We start from the raw sequence: 18,670 nt of genomic DNA, 5'->3' as shown, positions 1-18,670 counted from the left end.
ATTTTACAGCCTGTGTTTGAAAAATGACAGGAGCTGATTGGTTGGTACTTTATCTCTCTGCACGCTTTGATATATGTATCATTAATTTTCTATCAGAAAAACCGATACATACTGTACAGTAGCTCTAGACTGTCCACTTTGGCCCCACAAAGGGAACAATGTCCGCATTAACATTATAGTAGGTAATGTACATGTATTTTCGGATTAACTGTAATTTTGATTATCCAAGCAACCTCTCCCCTCATTCTCCCCCTGATAATCAGGGGCCTACTGTATTTGATTGGTTAAAGTAATCAGTGTGGTCTAAACAGTTGATGACAGACCCTCTTTAACGGGTTTTTTTTCCAGTGAGTTGTGTATAAATGAAAGCAGAATAATTGCCTTAGGCACTCATTTCCAGTAGATCATACTTTCACTCCCAGAATATATACATCACAGTTACTATGTTAACATGTTGGAAGTTAGGAAAAAGTTGCTACCGCCTAAGTTGAAATAAGCAAATTTGCAAATTTTCACGTGAATACAGTCTTGCAGTGTAACTACAGAAGTGTGATGTTCCCCCGATATAATCTTAGAGATCCGCTATTGCTTTGTTAGGGCGAGATTTATCATGCATCGCATTTTTAATTACGACACATCACGCCACTTACAGCATGCATAGCAGCACTTATTAACAGCGTATGCATGTCGTTTTGAGGGCAGTAGTTTTTAAGGCCGCAAAGGAGAGCACTTGCAATAAGAGTTGCCCTTTGTGTTGACCCAAGAGTCCTTCTGCGAATGCGCTGCCGTCAGCCAGCGCATGCGTGAGCCATGGAAGACACTGGGAGTGATCCTATTCGTCTCGGGGAATGATCCGGAAAGAAGCCCATAGGCTTCTATTAGGCAATGCCATCCTATCGGAAGCATTTAAAGAATGTGGTCAAACCTCGAAAAATGACAGTTTTCTGAGGTTTGACCACATTTCAGTGTAAGTACATCCCACCCTTAGGGGCAAATGTACTAAGCTCTGGAAAGTGATAGTTTGGAGAGTGATAAACAACCAACCAATCAGCTCCCAAACACAGCATGTAACATGACAGTTAGGAGCTGAGTGGCTGGTAGTTTATCACTTTCCAATTGATCACTTTCCAGAGCTTGGTACATCTCCCCCTTAGTCTGTGGAACGCCATTATGCACTGTATTTGTAAATGGTTGGAATTCACCATCTGTGAGTAGAGCTGGGACGATGAGGATCTATTCATTCTGCAGGATGGTGTGGTTGGGTTAGGACCGAGAACACCAATATAAATTGCATCATCGAAACACGCAAATGTTTGCAGAGAAATGGCTCAAATATTTCCTGGAACAGTTGTGAATAATTGTCTCTTCTGTACACCTGACTACAGGAGTTCATAGCTCCTTGGATCTACCCACTCTTACGAGCAGGGCCTCTACCCTCTTGTGCTTCTCCTTACTTTACTTTCATCTACTTCTTACCCCCCACCAGGGCACCTATCACTTGGTTGCTTATTCTCTGCTGCATATCTAGGTGTTAAGGTCACTAATGTAGCAATGTATATTATCCATGTCCTTGTCCTATATTGTACTGAAAGTCACTTGGCAAATTATATGTTTATGTACTTTGTAAGGCGCTGCGGAACACTTGTGGCGCCATATAAATAAAGGAGAATAATAATAATAACCCTTAGCCTATGATAACATTCTTTATGGGTATCTGACTGCAATGGAGGCTCTCCACAGTTTTACATAGGAGTGTCTTTGGATGGTCAGATGAGATCTCTGCTAGTCACACAAGGGGGTATATTTAGTAAAGTGCAGGTTTTTAGAAGTGGCGATGTCGCCCATAGCAACCAATCAGATTCTAGCTATTATCTTCTTGAAGGTGCTAAATAAATGCTAAGTAGAATCTGATTGGTTGCTATGGGCAGCATATAATCCCAAAATCTAGAGTCTACAGGTACAGAATTCCCTATAAATGGGGTTGACACAAATTCTGAAAACAACCCCAAAAAACAGCCTGTCGCTTTTTGTATGTGGTGCGTGTACAGAAAGGGGAATGTGATCACTTATTACAGACAAAATGACACTGCAGGAACTGACATACATGTAACTACTTAATGCTACCATTCCAGGGATTAAAGGTCCAACTATTATTGATTAATGAGACTCAGGGAATAAGCATCTGTACTCTTAAAATATTTTAGGATCCGAACTAAAACACAGATTATATAAAGATATGAAGAAATAGCAGGTAAAATTATGATAGTTATCTTTGATGCAGTAATATTTTAGGCATGCAACATAAGCCTGAATCATAGTAACGATTTCATGTATGCAGCACATGGCTCTGAGACAGACCAAAGTCATGATGCAGTTAGTGGTGGATGGATATGTAGATATGGAATCGGTATGATTTACCGCCGGACCCATGCCTGGCGGTTGGAATCCCGACAGCGGCATCCCGGGAGAGGAGGAAATCCTGATCGTCTTAAGGTAAGTACTAACTAACCTATTTCTACCCCTAACCCTCCCTTAGGGGTGCCTAACCCTAACCTTCCACCCAGTGCCTAACCCTAATCCCCCCTCTAAGTGCCTAAACCTAACCCCCCCTTCCCCGCCACCTAAATCTAAGTCCCCCAGGGGGGTGCCTAAACCTAAGTCCCCCCTGGGGGTGCCTAACGCTAACCGCCCCTTCCTCAGCCTAAACCTAACCTCCCGGGGGGGTGCCTAAGCCTAAGTCCCACCCTATCCGCACTCGGTGCCCGGCGCCCCTTCGATCGGGCGCAAGGGACCTGGCGCGCTGAAAAGAGCTGTTTGGCGCAACTGTAGCAATAGTGTATGAGCATCTATATGCTGGGAACCAGGAAGTCGCTGATTTCTCAGTGCTTCCCTTAATGATCAAGAGCACTTCTGTTCTTTTATTACATTTATAATTACATTATGTGACTAATGTATGTATAATTAAGGGAGATTTCTTGACGTCAGTGATTTTACTCTTGCTGCCGTCATCTGCATTACTGCACTAATTAGTGTGTTTTCTTTCCACCTCCGTCACACTAATTGTCACTGAGCTGTAAATGACCAAGCACTATAATTTTAATAAACGCATTAATGAATGGGCTGTGATTTTATCCTCCTCCCCAGCTGGGTGCAATGAAGCACTGAAACAAGTTCTTGACCCATTCACTGCCTGCTCACTCTCGTATTTTACTTCTCTTTAACCTATAGTTACCAGTCGGCATTGAAATCATTCAATAAATAGGCCTGTTACTTGCCTACTCTGGGAGACTCCTGAAATTTGGTGAGTTCTTCCTGACTCCCGGTAGAGTAGACCAACTTCCGGTATCCTGACCACTTTATTAGTGAAGAAGGGAGCCCGGGTACTTGATAATTCGATTTGCAGTGAACTTCATCAGCAGTCAACTGCGACGCAACCACCACTAATGTGTGATGCCGTAATTCTTTGGGTTGCACAGCAAGGGACATGGGCCCTGATTCAGAGCCGGACGCTCTGACCAGAGCGCTCGCTCTGAATCAGGGCCCTCCTCCATTAAAATGGAGCGTCCTCCTGGACGCTCATATAGCTGTGGGTCACCCTTCACAGCATATACGAGCGTGCAAAAAGATGGTCGCGATGGTCTTGACCATCGCGACCATCGGACTTGCGAGGGAAACCCTGCGGTCGGGTTTCCCAGCCGCAAGCCCAGGAGTGATTTTGGCTCTGTGAGAGCCAAAATCACTCCCACTGACATCACTAGTGATGTCAGTGGGGCCGGCTTCAGACGGTAGGCGTTCCCATGGGAACGCCTCCGTCTGGCAGGCACGCCCCCAGCACGCCCACCAAGGGGGGCGTGCTGTCAATCAACATCGACAGCACGTCCCCTTTGGTGCGAGACCCTGAGCGATGGAAAGCCCGTTGCTCGCCGGGTCTCGCGCATGCGCACGACGATGCTCCCTCCGTCGTGCACATGTGCAGTGGGGAACATCGACCCACTTGCGAGCGTACTGCCGCTCGCGAGTGGGTCTGAATGACCCCCATGGTTTGTTACTGTTTTGCATTCATTGTATAGAGAAAGGGAAATGTTACTGCTTATTTGGCTAATCTTTTAAAAAAAAAAATCGAGATTTTTTTTGGAGAATTTCTAGGGACTAATCTTTATAACATGCAATTGTGCCTGGGAATTAGGGACAACTGGCACCTGAATTAATTGCAATAAGTTATTCAGTAAGTTAATAAGTACTTTACTAACAAAGATGCTTATTTAGTATTATAACATACTTGCCAACCCTCCCTGAATGTCACGGAGACTCACTGAAATAGTAGCAATCTCCCTGACTCCCTGAAGAGTCCAGCAATCTCCCCGATTGTGCCTTACCCCCATTATGTAGTTCTTAAATAAAAGAAAATACAGAGATCTGCACATTCAAATGGGATAATTAGTATAATTTCCCTGCATTGGTTATAAGGCACAATGGCCCTCATTCAGTGCCGGACGCTCTGAGCAGAGCGCACGCTCTGAATGAGGGCCGTCCTCCAAAATTATGGAGCGTCCTCCTGGACGCTCGTATAGGTGTGGGTCACCACCCACAGCCTATACGAGCGTGCAGGTTGATGGCCGCGATGGTCTTGACCATCGCGACTATCGCCACTGCGAGCCGGAGCCTGCGGTTGAGTTTCTCAACCACAAGGCCCGGAGTGATTTTGGCTCTGTCAGAGCCAAAATCACTCCCACTGACATCACTAGTGATGTCAGTGGGCCGGCTTCTGACGGTAGGCGTTCCCTTGGGAACGCCCCCGTCTGGGAGGCACGCCCCCGGCACGCCCACCAAAGGGGGCGTGCTGTCAATCAACATCGACAGCACGCCCCCTTTGATCAGACACAACGAACGAAGGAAAGTCCTTCGCTTGTTGCGTCTGGCACATGCGCACGACGGAGCTCCCGCCATCGTGCGCATGCGCAGTGCACACCATCGACCCACTTGCGAGCGGACAGCCGCTTGCGAGTGGGTCTGAATCAGGGCCAATGATCCCTATGGCTATGTATTTTCTGAAAAGTATCAGTGTGTCTTCATCAACAAGTAGATATTACTAACTGCTTTGGGGCTCATTACATTTGGATGTAAATCAATTTAATGACACGCCCCTCAGATATAACAGTACACGCCCACTTTACCGCCGCGCTCAGAGGTGCTGCTTTCCCAATGTCCCTGAAATGCTTTTTCAAAAGTAGGCAAGCATGTATTATAAATAGTGACACAACCCATACAAAACCATCAAATATAAAAGTGAAAGCATTCATCTGTGCTAAACAGATGTTAGGTTTCAATAGTCTGACTGCACTAGATTGTCTGGTGGTGGGTTACTTACCATGTGATCAGCTAGGCTAGTGTGCAGTAACTCAAAGAAACCAATCACACAGCAACTTTCTCTAATTTTGAGCACATTGCCGCTCACTATGCGCCAGCATCAGTGCCAACTTTCTGTAGCTGTCCCCCACATTCTTTTTAATTTGAATAATGATCCTTTTGACAGTTAAGAGTTAAAGATGTTAATTACAATAAGCGGATTGTTTGTGGGAACACTCACATATGAAATCTCTTTACATCATTTTATATCTGTCTAATAAACAAACAGGCCAGGGCTAGCATAAGTATGACTCATGTTGCTTCTTCAGGCTTCTGGAGCAAAGGCAGAAGAATAACAGCCATGGCTGCATCGTCATAGGTGTCACCAGAAGAGTGGTGTTGATAACAAATATGGATCTTGCTTTGCTGGTGCAATAGCATTGGAAGTATGGAATGGCATTTGGAAGTATGAACTACTGCTATGTACATAGCAAATCTGCAGTGCACCTGTAAGTGACAGATTATTAGTTCTTGTGTGAATTTGTTGGCAACATTCATGGTTTAGGTCACAAAATGGCTGCTTACACATAATGGCTGCCTCCACTCCATGTATGCAACATGTAAACTTGAAAACCTTAACAACCATCGCTTCCACCGTAGTCCCTTTTTGCCAGGCATTCCAGACTGAAATTTCCAGTGAGCAAATTGAGGATAACCACCTGTGTTCAGTCATAAAATAACATTAACATAGGGGCAAATGGGACAGCTCCTCAGGTAAGGGCGTAACTAGAACTACAGTATGTGGATCCCATAGACAAATTTTGAAAGGTTCGCAATACTTCTAGAGTAACACCTCTCTTTGCAGTACCACACCCGAATGGGCATGCCTACTGCCTATGCCCATGGGCATACTTACTGCAGCCTATCATTTTACTGCATTAGCATCCTAAAGTCTTTTTGTCATCTTCAGCTTTTATATCACCATCATCTATTTCCCCATATTATAATATTCAACAACCACTTTCAATAGTAAAAAGACCAAGCACCTACCCTTTGTCTTCTCGTAGGCTCTTTCACTATTCTTGCAAGTAAGAGCAATAATCACATCAAATAACCTGAAAGCTGAAAAAAATTTAACCTGTTAAATATAAATATGCAAACTTATATATGAATTAAATGCACACTATTTTAAAATAAATTGTAGTAACCCAATGTCCTAATTTGCTATATTGTAGTGCCCCAGCCCCAAGACATAGGGCCTGATTCAGACTTGAGAATAGAGAGAGATCTCTCTCAACTGATCATCTTGGTGAAACCATGCTGCACTGCAGGTGGGGCAGATTTAAAATGTGCAGAGAGATTTAGATTTGGGAGGGAGGTGTCCAAACTGACATCTAAAGTGCAGTGTAATAATAAAGCTGTGCAGTATTTGTGGGCTACATGCAATAGCAGCCAGTATTTACCCCACATGTTATAAAATGTATGTATATACACCCCTTACATTGCAATATGGTTTGTTCAGGTTCTCAGCTGAGAGAGATATCTCACTCTATTCCCAAGTCTGAATCAGGCCCATAGGGCGGTATCCAATTAGCCTCGAACATAGTTCGGGCGCTAATGTATGGCTGTGATCGGCGAAAAACTGAGATTATCCCCGTTTTCCGCCGATGTTTTTTTTTCACCCTATACTATTATTTTGGTTGAAATAATAGGATAATTCCCCCGAAAACATATAGGTCCACGAGCTTATAGTGGGTCCTATGTGTTTTCGCCATTTAGCTGGTGAAAAAACAGCAATTATCGAAAAATATCCACGATAAGTGCCGGATAGCCCCGTCGTGATTAATTTGCAGCGCTACTTTAGCGCTGCTAATTGGATACCCCCCCCATAATATGACCCACAGCAGTGTTCCTCGGTCATAACATCATACCTCCCAACCGTCCCTATTTTGTCTTGAAAGTCCCACTTTTTAGACACTGTCCCACCCACAGGCCGCAGTGTCCCACAGTGGAGGGGGGGAATGGGCTCTGCTTAGCAGATTCGGCAGTTATTCTGTGGAGAGATGGACTGGGGGCATGTCCAGCAGTGTGGTGTAAACTAAAAACAACCCTGTCAGGAGGCCATGCCCCTTTTCTGGGCATGTGCCAGGGTCCCGATTGCCAGTTCCAAGAAGTTGGGAGGTATGTAAAATGCGAGATCGTAGTGCCAACAATTCATAGTATGAGCCACAGTAGTGCCCTAGTTAATATTATGCTCCATAGTAGTGCCCTAGTTAGTTTTATGACCCATAATATTGCCCTAGTCCATTATATGTCCCATAGTAGCGGGATAGTTCTTTTTAAACACTTTAGTAGTTTCCTAGTTCACTTTATGCACAATAGTAATGTCCCCTGTATATTGTATGCTCCACAGTAGTGCCCCCGCCCCAGTTCATAAGCCTCTTGTGCCTGATGTGAGGTGGCTGTATGGGAGACTGCAACCCTAAGCCCCATAAAAACAGCACTCACTGCACCCGATATAGCCCGCTCCAACCTGGGCCCAGAGAAGTAGAGAGAAGGATTGCGTTGTATCCGCCCCATCCATTATTAGGTACCACCGTACTGGTATTATTATACCACGGTTATCAAAAATCTGTGGTGTAAGGGTGATATTAGACTTTTTAGTATTATGTCATCATTGCATTATTACCATACTTAGGGCCTGATTCAGAGTCGGACCCTAATGTGATCGCAACTGTGTTTCCGTACTCAAAGCAGTTGTGAAAATATGCAAATGTCAGCAAAGATCACCTGAGCATTAAGACGCCCACTGCTTCCTTCTCACCTACATGCGAGTACGCATACCTACGTAAATATTGGTAACATCAAAGTACATCTGCGGCCATCTTCCCCTTGCGGTAGGTCCGACCTGCCGCAGCCATGGGGGCTCTTCTGATACGCAGAGCTGCGTATGCAATCGCAGTGGCTAATTTATGCACGCCCATGTAACAGCGTTTAAACGGACAGGCATGCCTGCGTTTTTCTGACCACTCCCCTTTACTGCCCTCAAACGCTGGCAGTCTGTCACTCACTTGGCGATGGACACCTCTGTACATGTGCAATCGCAATGCTATCGCAGTGCAGTGCTGTGCATATGCATGCGCAATGGTAAACATTCGTCCGATCTGCGAGAAAATTGCATTAACTCTGCCACAAGCAGTTATATATTTGTGAATGTCATGATGACATAACTTCTATCATTGGCCTGCTGGGAGCCAGGACATAGGGGCATGGCCACACCTCCTCAGGGGTGTGGCTTGTGCTTGAGAAGATGTTTCTTTGGTTCCTATTGTGTTGCAGTACATTTGTGCTCTTAGGTGTCTTTTTATGTTGGTCATATTTATATTGAACCAACTTATATTTTAGTTTCAGTTAGTACAATGAACCAACTTGTATTTTAGTAACCGTTAGTACAAAAATTCATTCTTATTTGCATTGAAAGTTGAAACGTTAATAGAATTTCAAAGTGTTATAATTGGGAAATTCATTCATGTAGCCCGGGATGGTCTGAACTGTAAGTTAATGCTCAAAGTAATTGTTTGCAGTCACCATAAAGTAAAATTTCTATCATTTCAGAGGTTAAACTCCTCTTGAGTCCTTGTCTGGACTCTGTGATTTTCTGTAATGTAGTTTATAACTAACCAATTACAGAATTTTCAAAAATAACATGTATGAGGAAAGTGACTCCAGTCCATACCCTTCCACTTCTGACAGGATCTGATTATTGTAATTATAAGAAACACAAATATGATACAAGCAGGGAAACGAAGAGATTTCTAAAAAACTACTTTGTCCCCAACTCCTCTCAGTGTAGAAGGGGATACAGATTCCCTCAAATAGCAAAGACACAGAGGTTATGGGCAGGTTATAAGTATAACCCTGTTTGAACTCAGCAGCTTTGCAGTTTTTACTTAAGGATTCTGATAAGTTTTAAAGCACTCAGTGAAAATGACTTAATCTACCAGCACTAATGCAATAAATGTTTTTATTTGTGCATTTTCTCTAAAACCTAACAAGAAGACATGGATGGTAACACATTTATAGACGCTAAGGAAATGTCTGCAAAATGAATATTAATAAACATACCTCCCTTTAGGCGAGATGTACTAAGCTCTGAAAAGTGATAGAGTGGAGAGTGATAAACGACCAGCCACTCAGCTCTCAGATGTCATGTTACAGGCTGTGGGCCGTATTCAATTCGTTTCGCACACACAATCCTTTTTTGCGTCCCGGACTTTTCGCCTACATCGCCATGCGGCCGGCGGTCATACATACTGATTCTGTTGTAGAAGTATGGCACATAATCACTGCTGCTGCTCTGCTTAGCAGGGCAGTGGTGACCAAGTGCCGACATGCAATTTGTGTTTTCAGTGTAACAGGACGGTGGATAGTCACTCCAAATTTTTGTGCACACTTCACAATTGTCCAACATTAAGGGGTATATTTATTAAAGTTCGGGTTTTTAGAAGTGGAGGTGTTGCCCATAGCAACCAATCAGATTCTAGCTATTATCTTCTAGAAAGTGCTAAATAAATAAGTCTAATCTGACTGATAGCTATAGGCAACATCTCCATTTCTAAAAACCCGCATTTTAGTAAATATACCCCTTATCAATGTTGGGTATAGGTATTCTTGGTCTTGGTATACGTTTAAACCCAATATAGAATATTCAATCTTATGCCATTTTTTTTCACTGCCTTAACTTGTTGGAAATGTCTGTTTGGTATATTACTGCAATGGTTAACTATGCCATCTGAATATACGCTCTTCAGAGGTTGTAGGGGTCATTTACTGGTTTAAGCAATATTTTCAATGAGTTTATTTACATTTTTACAGGGTTACATATATTATTTTGGAATTCTCAATAGATTTTATTCTGCATCATGGATATTGATGTAAGGAAGTAATTTCAGGCCTCCTAACCTAGTGGGACATGGTTCTGTTTATTTAAACCTGCAGTCACTCACTTCTACTGAGAACTGAATATACTTCTAAGTGCTTAAAGGTGCACACTCTATATTCATAAGCGCATGTTAGCAGATACTGACTTGAGAAAAACATCTGTATGCTGCCTAAGCAGATTCTAACACAAAAAAACAAGCCATACTACAGTACCAGTTCCCTATTTTCCTCCACTACTACTAAAGCACCATTGTTTTTATTTTCTTATTTTACTGCAAATAGTTCCTAAACATGGGCTTTTGTAATTGTTATCATTTCCAGCTGTCTGTGGCTGTCACTATTTACACTCTGTCAGTTTGGCTTGCAAAAAGAAAAAAAAAATGCATGAATATTTCCATTGTGTATTTCCATTAATCTACCGCTAAGGAGGGAATTCAATTAGCCACGGTAATTTATAGTGGGCTAATTGACCCCCCTGAGCTAATCAATTAGCACCGCAGCAAATCAGGGATTATTTTTTTCACTACTGCACAATTTTTATCTCAGTGTGCGCTGTCTTCAGAGATATCTTCAATGGGATCACAACCTCCAGATCGTTCCGATTCGGCCAGAAACGACATATCGTGCCGACATCATTTCAGTGCGGACCCAGCTTAACACTCCTGCATACACAGTATACAATTATCAGGCAGATCAGAACAGCACAATAATTGTATAATGTATACCTGGCCTTAGTCATAACTCAAGATCAGTAAAGCTTTGGTAAATCTAAAGAGAATTTTTTTTATATATATATTTTTATTAATGGCTTTGGCCAAATTTTCATCACTGAAGGGTCTATTTACTAAGCCTTAGATGGAGATAAAGCGAACATAGATAAAGTACCAGCCAATCAGCTCCTAACTGCCATGTCACAGGCCGTGTTTGAAAAATTACAGTTAGGAGCTGGTTAGTTGGTACCTTATCTCCTTTGGTTTATCTCCATCCAAGGCTTAGTAAATAGATCCCTGAATCCCTAAGATCCGTTACGCATATATATTCTCTTTACATATGATTGACTACATACTAGGAACATATAGTAGGAATAAAGTCTAGCATACATAAGTAAAGAAATTGTGGTATGCATTTAGTATTTAAAATAGGGGCAGTGATGGTTATGCGTTATGCACACAAATTTTGGAGTAATTTTCACTAAATGATAAGTTATATCCATTCTTGCCTACACTCCCGGATATTCCATGAGACACCTGAATTTGGGCAACACTCCTGGACTCCCTGGAGAGTAGACAAGCCTCCCGAAACCCACCCACTGGCCCAAAATTGTGGGCAGTTGAAGGGCTTGATGGCTCAATTCACCCCCTGCTGCTCAAAATTGTGACATTGAGCAGTGGTGGGCAGGGCTGCTTGACTCGGTCGTAACGCCACGTCCCCTGCATGTCTTACCTGGAACTATTTCCCAGAGGGCAAGCATTAAATGATGGCAAGTATATAGTTTTACTTGTCTAGACAATGAAAATAAATACAGTATCTGATTTATGTGGCTTTTAGTGCAGATTTATATCTAAATGCATATTCTTAAACAACCCAGTTAGTCAAGAACTTAAACATTCCAGAACCCAAACCTGAGACCTGTCCTTTTAAAATTAGATTGGTAATAACAGTAACAATAACCCCCTCACAATCAGTAATGTAAAAGGGATGTACTCACACCTGCTGGCATTGTAACGCCCACCTCTTCCAGGCTGACAAGAGTTTGGAATGACTATGCGGCCATTAAACAGTTGCTGAGGCAGCTGACAGGATGACTGCCACAGCAAATCTACTCTATATACTAATGTACTACAAAAGATATTCTAAGACGTAGTTTATATCCTTATGTACTGTACGCTGATGCAGTTTTACTTACCTTTGAAAGTGCGTTATGCAGCTGTTATATACTCCACCCACTGCTGGCTGATACTCAGCATACAGTACAAGGCATTTCCGGCAGCTGATTCTGTAAAACACCAAAGCAGAGCACTGTTTATTAGTGGCTCAGATATCAGATCCTCCAAAAACGACATGTTTACAAGGAGAATACACTAAAAGATAACACGCTCTTCTCTGTTTAACTCTCTAGATTTTCTTACATTAAACAAATGAAGGTGGCGCGATAAGTCTATCACTATAGTTAGAATACAGGGCGCGTAATGGCTTTTGTTCAGTTTAATTATTTTGAGGGGGAATGTTGAAAACTTGCAGAACTCGATTAAGGCTAATTATTATTAGGGCACAATGCATACTAAAGCCATTCTTCCTATGCTTAGTCAGCGACTCAGGTGGGGAGATGCACTAAACCTCGGGGATATTACCACAGTGAAGTAATGATAAAGGGGAGACTGATACAGTACCAACCAATCAGCTCCTAACTGTCAGTTTATAGGCTGAGTTTGAAAATGACAGGAGCTGATTGGTTGGTACTTTATCACTCTCCACTTTGTCACTCTCCAAGGCTCAGTGCATCTCCCCCAGGAGGTCATTTTAAGTTGGATGTAACTTGCACTCAAAACATAAACATAAAGAGCATTATAAAAAAAAATAATCAACTTTGCGATGATGATGTTGAAAAGTTGGCAGAATCACAGCTCACCATGGGTAGAATATGCATTCTGTTCATTATTATTATTACATTTTATTTATAGGGTGCCACAAGTGGTCCGCAGCGCCGTACATACGTCAACAGTAACATAGTACAGGGTACACAGAACATTACATTACAATACAGTAACCGTGACATAAACAGAGCACAAGTAACAATTAGCACCACAATTCTCAGTACACAATACAGAAGGTGATGGCTGTCATTGAAGTGCTAGAGAAGAGGGCTGTGAGACAGTAGGGAGGAGGACTCTCTTTCTAGGAGCTTACAATCTAGGGGAGAGGGGATCATCATCAACTTGTAGCTTACACCATACATGCCTACCCTCCCGGTTTTCGCGGGAGGCTCCCGATTTTTCGGGTAACCCCCCGCACCCCCGGAAGGGTAGGCATTTCTCCCGCATTCTGCCCACCTCCTAGTGAAGTGGGCAGAATTAGGAGAATACCCGCGGCAATCGCGGGTCTCCGTGAAGGGGGTGGGGCTTAAGCTGTGATTCTGCATGAATCACAGCATTTGGCCCCGCCCCCTATGTAAATTGTGGCCAATCGCGGCAATTTTACCGTGAGGGGGCGGGGCTTAATGACGCAAATCGTCAAGCCCCGCCCCCGTCAGCCCCCTGCTGCTTCTCTTACTTCTCTTACCCGGGCTTCTCCCGGGAAGAGAATATTAAAGGTAGGCAACCCTGGCTTACACCTGGGTCAAGTACCCGCAAATTCTTCTGACACTGCTTCCATGTCCCAGTCTTCATAAGTCGCATTTGTGCAAGCCATCCTCATTGTAATTTGACCACGGTTACACCCCCCCTTCTCTATCAACCAATCTGCCTCTTCATTCGTAAGGAGCCACAAGCGCTTATAAGATGTGACTGTCTGGCTGCAAATGTAAGTAGTGCAGAAGTAAAATGGTATTTTATGCAGTAAGATGCTATTTTGCATTGATCTCAACATGGTCCCCATAGTACATTATTTAAGTTAATCTCTGATTAAACAGTTATATCCTTGAAACATGACATGTAGAGGAGCTTCTCGGATATTACCACAGTGAAGTAATGGAATAGTCTTTCATTTTGTTTATTTTCTTACATAAAGATAAAATCAGTTCATGTTCAGAAAAGTTATTTTTGTGTCCTCTATAAACACTGTATTTGTAGACCATGGTTCTCAGTTTTGGGGGCCTATATATCATTTTATTCCAGCCCGTCCATTAAGCATAGTACGCTGGTGTGTAGGGCACCAGGCTCCCTGCACGGTGCAGAGCATAAAACCCCACCCACTCTCCTTGCCTTCAGCTTGCATTGAAATAAGGGGAGTGGGAGGTGCACAAGCAATGTGCACCTTCCCAGATGTAATCAGGTCTGTCCCTGCTTTAAGCCTATGCAAGCATATTCGCAGGAGAGTGATCTTGTCAGATTCCCCCAGAGGAGTCTTTCACAAATGTATGCCGGGGATGTAACTCGCAGTGCAGGGATAGCAGCGCTACTGCTGTGTCTGAGTTGCAGTTAGTACATAGCGGGATATTTTCATTCAAAATGAAAATATCCATCGCAATACAGACTGTTAATATTTGCGGAAGTGCCATGATTATTATTACATAGGCCCCTTATTCCTCAGATCAAGCTTTTAGTACACCCCTACTTGAGTACAGATTCGTTCATCTCTGAGTCGTTAAGTTTGATGGGGCTATCTGTTTTGAAGCAGAGAGATTGGAAATCTGGTGTGCCTGGGCCCCACTGAAAACAATGACACGTCTCACTATACAGTTTATTATGCAATTTACATGAACAAAGGAAAATATTAACTTTTGAGCGGATTGCCCCAGATTCTTTTGCCAAGACAAAAAACTGCCACCTGAAGTTAATTATGTACAGAAGTATTGTAGCCATAAGCTCAACTCACTCACCAATTATGGCACTTTTTTTCCCATTTATTTCCCATTTAAAAAATTAGGGTTGTATTTATGACACAGTAATGCAGAATTCAAACTACAGTCTACTCCATCTGTTGATGTAATATGCATGTATTACACAAACACCTAGCCAATATATAAAAAAAATGCTTAGAACAATTGGAACCTTGCTGACATGATTATACGGTACATATTTACATTTTTTTTAAATATTTTTTAATTTATTTTTGTATTATTTATTTAATCCTTTTTTTTATTTTTAATGAATGGGATTGAAAGACAAACTCTGGTTTTTAGTTCTACCGCACATGCTCAAGACCACTATCCGGCTTTCAGATGCGCATGGGTCAACTGTAATGTAACACTGAGATATGCTCCATCTGTACGAAGCTCAAACAATACAGGATCTCCTTATGTTATAGGTGAGTCAGACCTAAATGCTGGAAAATCATGTGAAGAGTATTGGCCTGCCAGCTCACTGTTCCCTCTGCCTGCTTTGTATAATGAGGTTTCTTCATTGTGTTCCAATTGGAATGTGGCTGCTGTCAAACCCCTCATCTGAACAAGTCCCAAATGATGAATCTCCCACACACAGTATTCCTGTGGTTTTATGTACATGCCCCTTTAAAAGACTGCCAAGAAGGCTGCAGGAGGATTGTAATTAATAAGAATAGTTACCCACAAGTTGACGTATCAGATTTATAGTTTGACTACACTGTAAATGTTTGTTCCAAGTATTTGGGAAGATTTGCATTGTCTGTGTATATTAATAGAATGGTAAGTTAGAGTGAGCTCCATTCATCTTACTGAGAAATTGGGTTCAGGAGTTTGTGGACTAGGTTAGAAAGTCAATGTAATAACTAAAGGGAAAATTTAACTTGTATACAGAGGACTGTGCTACTTATGTTTCCTGTTTTTTTTTTACATTGATGGTGAATTATGACTATTTATAGTATGTAAAACAATTAGCAAATTGCCAGAAACAAAGAACCACTAAATACATTTCCTTTGGAGCATTGTTTCTAGTTCAGTCATCCTGCTGTCACTAGGGGTCGTTAACTGTAATGTATAATACTTTGGGATGATAAGCTTCAGGATAAACTTTTTCCATGTAAGAGGAACATCAATCAGTTTGTAGGTTTGTTAGTGTTGTGTGTATACAACCACACTGAGCTCATCTTTACAGCCTTACATGGTGTAGCCTAATATCGATGGAAATAAATGTCAGCTAATTTAAAAACCAGGTGGCTTGATTCAGAGTCACACGCAAACTGGGCTGAACAAGGCGTACATACGCATATCTCTGGGGGCTATTCAAAGTAACACGGAGGTCAGACAGATCTCGTCTTGTGGCTAAATGAGTGTGAATGGACAGCAACAAGGCATTTGCACTTAGCATAAGTTTGCCGTTACCGTTTCACGTGCTTATAGACAGAATTGCGACCAATTCACAAGTAGGCCTAAGTAAAGATTTGGCTATTTCAATTGGATGTCTTGTACCCAGGATAGAGCTGGTGCATATGTGTGTTGATGTAAAGGGGCGGTGCAGCCACTTAGATTCGGCCGTCGTTTATAAATCCATAACTATTTACAGTGCACGGAATGCATATCATGATACAAGCTTATCTCCTAATATTGGGCCAGTTAGGGAAGGGGGTATGGCTGTGGCATTTTGGGGGGCATTATCGTATCATAATGGGCATGGGCACACACTGGAGCAGCCTGTCACCACTGCTTACCGCAGTAGAATACATCTCAATCGCTCTGCAAATCGCCGCACAGTCCTGCAGAAATCGGGGCAGTTAGGATGCAAGGGTCTGAATCATAACTGATCACAACTGCGATTACGCACGCAGACAGCCGATTGTTGCGTATGCTCCACTGCGATCGCAGTGTCCACGCAGACCCATCGCAGAGTGATTGACAGGAAGTGACCGTTTGGGGGTGGTGAGGCGGGCTGGTCGGCGAAATGCAGGCGTGTCAGCGTTTGAACGCCGTTACAGGGGCGTGCATAAATTAACCACTGCGATGGCATGCGCAGCTTGAGCTTTCATTGCATGCGATGAGGTTAGCAAACTCTGAGTCATAATTGTGCGTGAGGCTCCGATGGTACTCAATGTTACCGATGGTTTTGCAGACTTGCAATGTATTACGGATGTGATTAAGGGGAAGTGGGAGTCCTTATGTTAGGCTACGACGGCATTGTGATGGTAAACATTAGCATATGTTCGCAGTGGGTCTGCGTGCGTAATCGCAGTTACGATCCGTAATGAATCAGGCCCTATGTACAAGTGTCCTAGCAGGAAATGCTGCACATAAGGATCACAAGAGCGGCTGCAGATCATTGAAATGCACGCCAACATTCCATGGTTGTCTATAGGGACTAATTTCTGGGAAGAACTTGGCAATGCTAAACTCTAATGCAGGCTATGGTAATCTCAGACACTATATCTATGTCTCTTGAGTTACTACTGAATGCATATAATCATACAAATGAGCACAACTATATAGTGAATGCAGTGAGCCTATATATATATATAATATATATATATTGTGACACAGTTTTGGATAGGGGTCCCTCTCCGGGGGTAGATGGACTCCCTCTTTACACACAGCAGCCGTAGAAACAGGAGGAAAGTCTGGGAATCTTATATAAACTGGTCAGTGCCAGTTTTTATTGTGCCACACGCAAAAATATAAACAAAAGCATAACCATAAGTCCTATCCCGGCTGGGCGATGACTACACAGCAGATTCCCTTGCTAAACAGTGGTAGGGCCTATTGCCCTCACCATCAACAAAACACGTGCACAGTACTTACAGGGTTTTAACCAAGTGTCTCTGAACAGGCTAGACTGCCAGCTCCCCCCAGGTGTGAGGCACTCAGCAACAAACAAACCCAGCTTAAATCAGCCAGTTCCAGGTGCTACCAGGCTGGAAGGCCCAAAACCTGGAGTGGCCTGTGGATGGAGGCCTCCCTCTCCTCACATCCGCACCCCAGGTCCCATTCAGGCTTTTCACAGAAGCCGCCATTACTAGTCTGCTTTTCTAACAGGCTTCTCCTGGTTTTTTTTAAAAGACATAAGACAGGAATCTGGGACAAATATAGAAGCCATTCCACACTTCTCCAGTGCTTCTATCACAAAATATATATATATATATATATATAATATATATATATATATATATATATATATATATATTATATAGCAAAATCCTATAGTGTACACATTTTAAGGAAAGAGTACAGTACAATAATCTTGGCTACTAATAGTCACAGTGTGCATCCACAAACATGTTCCCCTAGCTAGTACATACAATCCAGGAGCAATGAGTGCCAGGAGGCCTCCAAGCTCCTTTTATTATCCTGTAGATATGTGACATGTGCTAATGCTGCTAATTGGCTTATTTATGTTTCTCTTTCTACTGATTGGCCTGATTCTCAATTGGTCACTATTTATTTGGGGAAATGTTGGTTAATCCTGATGAATTCACAAAATCAGCTGATAGCAATTTTCTGAAATCTGCCAAATTTCATGAATCTCTACATCTATTGGAACAGGCCTGGCCAACCTGTGGCTCTCCAGCAGTTGCAAAACTACAAGTCCCAGCATACCCTCCCACCGATCAGCTGGGAAAGCATGCTGGGACTTGTAGTTTAACAACAGCTTGAGAGCCAAAGGTTGGCCAGGCCTTTATTGGATAACTAACTTCTGTAGTGTGCATTATTGCATGATAAATTATTTCTTTAACTCATTAACCAGCATCGGACTTTGACTGGTTCCCTTTGTCTATAGAGCTAACACTCATTTCAGATTGGTAAAGTCACTCACTCTACTTC

General features: G+C 42.7%; 1 protein-coding gene across 1 annotated transcript in view; it reads left to right on the top strand.

The window, feature by feature from the left end:
• Nucleotides 1–18,670, top strand: part of IGF2 (insulin like growth factor 2) — a 49,614-nt gene that overhangs the window by 11,120 nt on the left and 19,824 nt on the right. The window lies entirely within an intron of this gene.

The sequence above is a fragment of the Taudactylus pleione genome, unplaced genomic scaffold (genome assembly GCF_031769625.1).
Source record: "Taudactylus pleione unplaced genomic scaffold, aTauple2 ptg000810l, whole genome shotgun sequence".
Taxonomy (NCBI): Eukaryota; Metazoa; Chordata; class Amphibia; order Anura; family Myobatrachidae; genus Taudactylus; species Taudactylus pleione.
The sequence above is the reverse complement of the archived record's forward strand: the minus strand, read 5'-3'. Positions and strand labels throughout refer to the sequence as shown.